The following is an 11,181-nucleotide window of genomic DNA, read 5'->3' on the forward strand; positions in this document are numbered from 1 at the left end:
ATGACAGACAGAAAACACGACAGTGTGCTGTCTTTCAAAATCAAGGGATTCAAAAAAGACAAAACAATAACAATTCCTTTTTACCAAATCTTAATTAATTTAACACACAACTGATTTTGTTAATGCATGTTTTCTTTTGTTAAACTTTGCTATTTGTCTCTATATCTTGTAAAAGTTATGAATTTAGTCCTTATACTTTTAGTTCTTGTATATTTTGAATTTATCAATTTAAGTCCCCATGCTTTTTTATTTTTTAAATTTAATCCTAACTCAACCATTTAGAAGTTGCTCACCTAAATGTCAAACCTTTCAAAATGATCAAATAAGAGTCTAACCTTATTTAGAAAAAGCTAGGTAAATGCTTACGTGTTTAGAATAAAACACATAACACCTGAATCAGATATTGTGTGGGAAAAAAAAAGCTGTCAAAACATAATTTAAAACATGATATATGACATTTGAGAAGCCCTTATTTGAGCACTTTTAAAAAGGTTTGACTCTTATTTGAGTACTTTTATAAAGGGTAGCCTTTTATATGACCATTTTAAAAGGTTTTATCCTTATGTGAGCAACCCCTAAAAGGTTAAGCCCCATTTGAGCATTTAGTCTTAAATTTGTTTTGTTAAAGTCAATTACTAGTTCTACGCTCTGTATATTATTGTAGATTTACCATATCTTCTCCAAATGTATCATCCTAAGTTCCTTTTAGTAAGTACTATGTGAAAATAACAGATTGATATAGCATTAGACATATGATAATATATTTATCTCATCAAATTTTAGAAATAATACAACTTAATGAATTTAACAACTATTATTTCATGAAGAGTCAAATTTTAAAATTTAAAAAGTATAAGGATTAATAGCAAAATTTAACCATTTATAGTTGATAGTTACAATGAAAAATTTCACGAAACAAGGACCTTTAGATTTCCGATAATGACCATTTTTTTTTCTTTCCAATTTTTTTTTTCAACTAATGCTTTTAAACTGTAATAATAAATCAAACAACTTATCTAGAAACCCTAACCCTAAAACTTTTTTAATAAAATCGAAATCATTGGATAATTTATGTTACAGTGTGATTTAACAAGAAAACAAAAAGGAAACAAATTATGTTACTGAAATTGTAAAAAAAAAAATTATGGTACTAAAAAGGAAACAAATCTAATTTGGTTTTTTAAAGAAAATTAACCATTCCTAAGTATCCGTACGGTTGGGATAACTAGATTAGTTGTGGGTAATTTATAATTCGCACCTTAATCAGTGACTAATATTAGGAGGGTTCAGTTTTCGTTATTAGGAAATCACTCGAGCATTAAATTTCTAATGATGGCTGATTGTATACGTTAGATTATATCCATATCATTTTACACTTTCATATTAGCCACTCAACGTGTAGATCATTTTTATTTTAGTTATTGAAATAAATATTTTTTAAGTCGACATATCATATTTTAAGTTCACACAAATTAGATTTAATAACATTAATAAATATTTCAATTAAAATGTTTAGTTATTAAAAGTACACATTTTAACTTATCATATCAAGATAATATTTTTTTAATATTGAAAAGTGCTTTTAAGAAAAATTCTTGTCGGCATTTTAATTGAACTAGTTGAGGGTGATAGTTATTTGGAATGACTAATGTCATCAAAAAGTAGATAAAATTAAAATATAAAGATCAATCTCAAATATAATCATAATAATGGATCAATTTTGAAATTTAACCAATACAAAATAATGACAAAAGAGAGCAGTGACATGTGTCATGTAGCCATCCTTTTTTACAACGTTAGTATAGATAGTCAAAATACTCGATCCTAACGTTTAATAGGCCACCGACAGTTTTACTTAAAAAATATTTTAATTAATAAATTCAGTAAAACGTTATTATTAATAGGAATAATCAACAACAATAATATAAAGGCACGATATATAGTACAAATAATAAATAAATCACTATAAATTAATGTATAAATGTCATGTCCGTAAAGTAGAGATGTGTATGGGCCGAGCCGGGTTCAACTCGAATTTTAGGCCCATTTGTTAGGCTTAGGCCTAGCCTGGCCCGAAAAATGGGCCTAATTTTTTATCCAAACTCAAACCGAATAAAAATGCTAAAATCCGAGCCAGATCCAGCCCGCCCATATTAATTTTTATATTATTTTTTATATAATTTTAAAATATATATAATACATAAAAAAATACTAAGATAGATGCAACTTAACAAGCAAATGTCTCTAAAATAATAACAAAATTAACAAATTTCTTTAAAATAATAACAAAATTAACAATAAAATAAGTTTTATACAATATCTAAACAATAACAACAAAATAGTAGCAACATAATAGTAAAATGATAACAAAATAGGGATAAAACAACAAGAAAATAATATTAAAAAATAATATTTTTTGTCATTTAGTGAATCCGGGCAAGGCTCGAAAAAAATGCATTACCGAGGGCCCAACTCATTTTTTAAACGGGTCTTATTTTTTGTCCAAATCCATTTTTTAGGCCTATATTTTTGCCCAAACCCTCCCACATTTCGGGAAGAGCCAAGTGGCCGGACCCATGAGCAGGTCTACTGCAAAGTAATCTAAAACAATTTGTTGAAATTTGTATCCTAACCTCAAAATCATCAAATCAACTTGACAATGAGCATTCATCGGTCAAAAATAGGTTGCCAAAAGCCTCCAAGAGACATACCACCTTAATAATATACAAAAGACTAAGTTTCAGGTAGCGTATTCTTCTCCTCATCACCTTGAATCTATCACCATAACTATGATTTATTATGATAAAGCTCTTTAAGAATGGTTCATGATAGATCTAGTGATACCTTTATATTGATAAATCTCATGTTAAAAAATATGAACGTTACATATATAACATAATTATTATTTAGTATCATAATAGGTTAGCCCAAATTAAAAGTGAGCTAATTTGGTTAATGTTTATTAGGTTTTAATTATTAAATAAAGTATGAGTCAAATAAGTATAGATACTCTAGCAATTCATTTCTGATTGATAATGGACTGATTAGAAATTAGAGCTACATAAGTTAATTTTTATAATATCTCATTTTCAGAAAAGAGATAGTCACCTCATCTATATTATTTGTGTGCTAATTGAGAATATCAAAATCCTAAAATTCGTAGATTTAAAGAAATCGATAAATTCAAGTATGTTTCCGCATTTAATTTTGGTTATTGATGATTTAACATGATATCTCCTAGTTTAATATTTTAAGTTTATATCAGATTTTGTTTTACAGTTCTAACATCTCATATATATGCCAGAAAGTGAAAATAAAATTACCTTTATTTTATTTATAATTTAATTTATTTTTTTATTATTAATAATTAATTTCAAAAAATTCATTTAACTATATATTGTATATTATTTTTAAAATATAAACTTATATTTTAAATACATAACACATTTCGAAATTTTCAATTTTTATTTATTTAAAAAACACACGAGAGTCTTGTGAAGATTAGGTCAGCGGTCCGGTCCGAACCATAAGTATAGGGGTGAAATTGGAAATTTAATGTTAATCGGCGTGGTATAAAGGGAATTTTTGGAATAATTTATGTTTGTTGGGTTGGATTACTGAGCCGTTGAATTTGTGACACGTGTGAGTAAGACCGTGATGAGAGAAGAAGACACGTGACACTGATGAGTGACGGTGCTCACTGCTGACCATGCATACTGTGACTTCACTTTCAACGAATTTTTATTTATTCTTTAATATTAAATACATATTTTTATATGAATATATGTATATATATTTAAAAAAATAAATATTATCAGTTTAAAATAAAATATTAATATTAATTTTGACTCCATTAAGATTTTATTGAACCATCAAATATTGCATTCGCATAAAGTTTAAAACCACACAAGATTTGATGATTTTTAGAATAAGTATTATTATTAATGTAGAGGAACATAAATTCAAATACATTGAAATGGAAGAGTGAATAAAACTCAATTTAATTAAAAATAAATAAAAATTTTGAACTAATCAAATCTAATTTTTAATTTATTTAATGTAGTTAATATTGTCTAACAAAATTGTCATCTAATAACATACAACATGTCATGTTGTTCTACTTGGTATTAAAAGGAAAGGTATAGGGGAGCAGGTAGTGACTTTAACCCTAAAAAATTGGTAGATTTTTTATTTAGTTTTTTAAAATTTTATGAAATTATATGGCTCCTCTTAAAACATTTTTTTGAGTTCATTTTAGACCTGATCATGGGTAGGGTCGAGTCAAGTTTAGGCTAGGCTAATGCAAAATTTTAGGCCCGTTTTCTAAGCACCTAAGCTAGAAGATGGGTTTAAAATTTTGTCCAGATCTAGCCTAGATAAAAAATGTTAAGCTCGAGCCTGACTTGCCTGTATTAATTTTTTATATAAAAATAAATTTAAAAAATATGATACATCAAATACACTACAAACATTAAAATAAATGTTTCCCAACAAATTGAAAATGCATAAAAAAAATTTATACTTAAATAACACTAATATAGTTACAACTTAACAAGCAAATGCCTCTAAAATAGTAATAAAATTAATAATAAAACAAGAGTTTTACAATATCTAAACAATAATAACAAAATCGTATTAATATAATAGCAAAATAATAGAAAAACAAATCAAGATGATAACAAACGAGCCTTATTTTTTATCCAATCTCACCTTTCGGATCTATACTTTTACCCAAACACTCCCATTTTTTAAACGGACCCGAATGAGTGACCCAACACATTATCAAATCTGATTCACCCTTGCTTGGTATGCTTTTAATATTTAATTAAAAACTTTATTAAAGCACAAAGATTGTTAACATATTTTGACAGCCAATTATCTTCTAAAATATTTTATAAGTAAATAAAGAAAATACATAATGACTTGTTCAGTTCCCACAATTATTTTAGCTTATTCGGTTAATTTTCTGTCTTTTTAATCTTTATTTTGCATTTTTATTAAATTACCCAAAAATAAATGAAAAAGTTAACAATGAATTTACTTATTTTATGGACATACACTCAAATTGTCAAGAAAATACTAAATCACCAATTAATTGAATTTAAAGAAAACCCCAAAATAAATGAAATTGTTTAAATTATTTAATTTTTCTTAAAAATATAAAATATTATAATTTTTTTAAGTAAATAAATATTAAAAGTTAACTGATTACTCTATATACTAGCAAAGTTAACGGTTATTAATTTTTTCCGATTATTTAGAGTGATTTGTCAGAAAAAATGTAAATTTAAATAGACAAAAAACTAAATTGAAGTTTAAAATATTTTTTTATAAAATTTAAAAGCTAAATAAGTCATTATGTCTAAGAAAAAAGAAAAAAAATTGAGAAAAAAAAATCAAGGAAGGTCATGGATGACAACTCTCCATGTAATTATGTTCCAATGAATGAAAGAGGGGTTATTATGAAAACAACTAAACATTATACTATAGATTAATATTAATAGTTTAGTTTAAGAAATAAAAAAAAAATTGCAAAACATGTTGGACCCTAGCATTTGTATTATATAATCATAAATCATGAGGGTTAGTTGAGAGTAAAGAGCATTGATCATAAACATAATTAATTAATCACCATTATATATATAATAAATACCTAATTTAAATGGATATGACTGATTGAATATCATGAATTAAATAATAGACACAGAATATTAGCTCGATTAATATGAATATTGTTATCAATGCAGGAAAACGTGAATTTGAGTACGCTGAAGTGTATTACACTCCTGTTTATGGGTTTGGAGGGATTATAAATAATCTTAAGCATTATATATATAAAAAAATAGATATTATTATCAGAATTTAAATTGATAAAAAATAATAAAAAATAATGTGCTATGTGTTGGCCCATAAGACAATACCGACACTCAAACTTTTTCTAAGAATCTTTTTAATTTTAATGTAATCAAAATATTTATAGGTAAAACAACTTTGTTATGTATAAAATTGAAATTCAAAGTGGATTGGTCAATTCATCAAAACAAAAAATTGTAATGGGATATTGACCCCACTTTATATATAGTTTTATATTGTTTCATATTTTTTTAGTAATAATTTGGTTGTTGAATTTATCAATATAATTGTATTTTTTACATATGTAAAATTTTGAATTGATTTAATATATTATTATATCGATTTAAATATTATATATTTTAATATTTATTGAACGATTGAAATTTTTTATATAATATAAATAGTTAAAAAATTTTAATTTACATCAAGTTTAACATGCATTGTTCACATGAATGAAATATGAAATATGATGGTTGAATTGTTAAAATATTAATAGTATAAAAATATACGAAAAGAACTGTGTAAGTGGATCCATCCAAAAATAGGGAGGATTGGTTTGATTGACTTTAGTATATGTTAAAAAAAATGGTATTGTCAAAGTTGTTAAAATCTAATTAGATGAGCCGATGAAATTAGTTGGAATAAGAATCGATTGATATACCAACCCTTAATCCTGAATCAGTATGACCCGAGACAATAAAATCAGTTTGATTTGGTAGTCGAACATGATTTTTTATTTTTATCAAATTTTAATAATTTATTTAATTAATACTGAATCAATGGTCAGATCAATTGAATCAAAAATCGATTAATTCAATCATCGATTAGATTTCAAAAACATTGAGTTTTGTTCCATTATTTTTATGAATTTATATTTTACATATTCACTTAGATAAAGTAAAATATTTATAGCCAAAAGAAATCATTAAATATATATATATTTTAAATTTTCAAATCACCGTAAATTCAACACAAACAATGGAATTCTTTTCTACATGTATACTCAAAAGAGTATGATATGTACATAGACCATCGTACTAGTTGTTACGTTAATAACATTAACAATTAATATTTTAATAAGCATTTTAACTTAAAAAATAATTTAATAATTTAACTCTTTTTTGAAAGATTAAATGTCAAATTTAATTTTAAAAAAAGAAAGTTAAACTAATAGAAAATATATTGTAAATTTATCTTTATATATATATATTTTTTTTATAAAATGAAAAATGATATACTATTTTTTTAATCACTAAAAAAGGAAATATATACCATACTTCCAGTGGTGATTTATGGAATATAATTTAACTTTGGGATGGAATATTGAAAAACTTGTGTGAATGTGGGAACACAAATAAGCTTTAGAATCACCCAAAATTTTTGCTGTACGGTATATATATAACACTTTATCATCAACAAAATATTATTAAAAGTAGTGCAAATAAAAAGAAGGGAAAGAAAGATGGATGACACCATATGGTATCTTTAGTTTTATTATTTTTGTTAATTTAATATATATTAAATTTATTTATCAAAAAATTTATTGAATTTTTAAAATTTTAACCCAGTAGACTTTTTTAGATTTTTTTAAAAAAAGGTTAATAAAAATTTTAAAAGATATCCACATTAGTAATGAAGTTACATGTGAATTATTATGTCAATGTCGTTAAATTTTCATTAATTCATCGGTTTTTTTGTTTAAAAAAAGTAATTTAACTAAAATTTGAAAATGTAAGACCAGAGTGATCCTGAAAAAAATTCATGACTAAAGTAACAAAATAAGTAAACATTAAGAATTAAATTTGTTATTATATCTAAATATACAACTAACTACTAAAGCTGTCATTTTTACAATTTCCAGGTATCATGCAATAGAAAATTCCTCAATTTCCTGGAGATATTGGCTTGGGCCTAGAAACGGAAGATCAAGTTACCCGTGAATCCAACGAGTTGGTTTATAATAATTCATGAAGGAAATTATCATATTTCCGCAAGTCAATTAGATGCAAAATATAACAAATTAATTTTTTTTTCATACTTGCATAAAAGGTTTTGTTTTTTGTTGGAAGCCCTTGTTTTTTTTTTCAAAGGAATTGCTTAGCCGTCTAGTAACAAGTAAGAGTAGTCGTTAGATATAAAAAAAAAAGAGCAAGAAATAAAAAAATATATATACTAATCAATATTTGTGAGGTGGCCTTTCTTGTGTTATTTTTTTTTTAGGTGTGTGTAAAATTAGAAGTGATTAAAGTAAAACTTACCTTTGTGAAGCAATACCACAATAGAAGAGTTTATGAGTCAGGTCGAGTTCAGATTGAGTCTAAATATGATATTAATACACTTTGTATTTGCCTAAGCCCAACTCAACTTGAAACATGAAGTCTAAAATTTTGTATAAACCCACCCATATATATAAATAGTTAACCTAAGCCCATTTTAAGACTATCCATATTTTTTTAAAATTAATAAAAATATATTCATATTGTTTTTAATTTAATATATTTATATATTTTTTATTTATTAAAATTTTATATATCGTTATCTTAACATTTTTTACATTATAATAATATTGTATACTACTATAGATTTAATTTTATGTATTATAAATTATATAATATATATAAAAATAATATAACATAAAACATTTAAAAATAAAAAATGTCAGTCCGAATTTCGACTTTAAATATTTAAGCTCAAACTCAACTCATATTTTAAATATATCGATTTTTTATTATTATCTAAATTTATTATACAACAATAACCTTAACAAAAAAACTAATGATTTTGTTGATGGCTATTTATGGTAGAACTGTAGTCGACAAACCATGTGTAAGATACTGCTTGTCAATCTATTAATTTCTCTTCTTGTCAATCTATTTTCAATTCCAAAAAATTTTAAAAAAAATTAAAAAAAAAACAAAATTCGTGATGTAAACTCCGTTCAATCTGCCGTGAGATCCGACATTGATATTTTAAAAATTCAATTTTATTTTTTAAAATAATAAAAATACAGTGTCTAGAAAACGGGCTAAATTAACTAAATATGTAAAAAAAATTAATCAACAAAATAAATAATTTTTTTAAAAGAAAAATATGAAAATACATTCAACTAAGCGAATTTTTCTATTGATATGTCAGGAAAAACGTACCCAATTAAATGCATTCTCCTATAATTATAAAAAAAAAGAAGACACGTTTTATGAATGGATGCATTTGAAGTATAGCGGGATCGTATCACTTTAACATCAAACACAGAGTTTATAGTTGAAATGTCAATTATCAGTGTTGATGGATACCCCCAATATTAAATTCCCAGTTTTTAAGAAACCTATATAAAAACAACGGGAAGGACCATGGATTAAGGCAGTTTAGAAAAGAAAAGAAGTGGGTAAGAGTAAATGATCAGAGTAGGTATTAAAAAGAACAAAAATTTTAGCGGCGGATCTAGAAATATGATTTAGGAGATAGGAATGAAGTCAAAAATATTTTTTGGAGAGAAGGGAGATGGAATTAAATTATATGTTTTTATGATAGTAAAATTATAATTTTATTATTTTAATAGTTTATATATTTATAATTTTTAAAAAATTAAATTAAATTTTTATTATTTTTAAAAGATTAAAATATAATTTTACTGTTACTAATTCAAAATTTTATAAATTATAAAAAACTACTCCTAATCTTGAGTAAAATAGTAAGAGACTTGCAGTTTAACTTTACACCTTGATCTATATATATATTACTTTGTCTAGATGTATTATGTGTCGAGTCGTAATTAGTGGGTTAAAGGTAAGTGGTGATCAAGTAGGTTGAAATCATAGGTTTAGATAAAATGGAGCTATGACTTGTGTTAAGTCAATTAAGATGAAACGTGATTATTTAAATACAATATGTTAATTAATGAGTGGACCAACTTATCGGACAAGTGGTAAACCGAGTGATCCTTACTAGAAATTCCTCTAAAGGACTTATCAGAGTAGTTAACGCGATGGGGGTGTCTCGCTTTCAGCTGTCCCTTGGGAGTGCACACATCCATGCAGCCTTCGGATGAGATTTTACTGCTTCTTCATGATGATGGTGCTCTTGTAACCTCGACTAGTGTCTCTCTTTTAATAAAAGAAATAGTAATAAACTTTTTATTTATTTTAAAATTAAATTTTGTTTTTAATATAAAATATTATATTTGATTATTTTTAAAAAAATATTGTACACTAAAATCCATTTAAACCAAACCATTATCGATGATAACCGATAAGGACGAACAAAGGAGCTTTGATTTTGAAAATGTAGAGATAAAAATAATGATTTATTATTAAATTATTAGTAAGTTTACATTTTGATTACACAACTTTAGAAAGTTATAAAATTATTATTAAACTATTTAAAAATTTTCATTTTAAGTCATTAGATTATTAAATTTATTATTATATGGCCTTATTCGTTTGCACCGCACACACCAATCTAAAGTTATTCTTCTCATTTTCTTTTATAGTTCAGTTCTTCTTCATGTAACAATTTTAAATGTTTTTCTCAAATCTTCAACATTGACTTGGATATAAGATATATTCGTCTACTCATCAATGGGTATTGATTCACTGTATCAATCGTTGATTTGTAGTTTGGAGCTCGCTAACCAAATTTAAAAAAAAAAACTTAACAACACGATGACTTGAATAAAAACTTCTGAATAATTAAATAATTATTTTATAATTTTTTTTAAATTAAGTCATTAAAATATAAAATTACTAATAATTGATGACATATGCTCGTGTATTTAAAGTTATTAAATAAGTCAATTTTTTAAAAAAAATAAAAGTAAACAGTATTATTACATCATAGAAAGAACAAAAGATGTTAAATTATTAAAAGATACGTGGCTTTGGCTTAGCTGAACACAAAGCAAAGGGAGAGTCCCTTGTTGTCAAAATTAGTCTTATTTTTTGCGTCCCAAATTTCACTTCACTAATTTTTGAATAATGTTGGTCACAAGTTTTTTTTTATTTTTGTACTTTTCTTATCTTTATCCGATTTATGGTTTATGTTTAAAATTTGTAATTATTTCTTTTAACAATATAATTTTTAAGATTTGAATATGTATTTTTTTTAAATACGATATATTTTATTATTATATTTAACATCCGATAAAAAGAGATCAAACAAGTGTATAAATTAAAAAAAAAAACCTAACCCCATCAGTGGCAATAATAAAAACTTAGAAGCTAATGCTCATTTGCAAGCTCAACCGTCAGAATTGTGATGCGTTGCTATTTATCACTTAAAAAATATTAAATTAATTTTATTTTATTAAAAATTTAAAATAAATTATTATTT

This window comes from Gossypium hirsutum, chromosome A06, assembly GCF_007990345.1.
Source record: "Gossypium hirsutum isolate 1008001.06 chromosome A06, Gossypium_hirsutum_v2.1, whole genome shotgun sequence".
In the NCBI taxonomy this organism is placed as follows: Eukaryota; Viridiplantae; Streptophyta; class Magnoliopsida; order Malvales; family Malvaceae; genus Gossypium; species Gossypium hirsutum.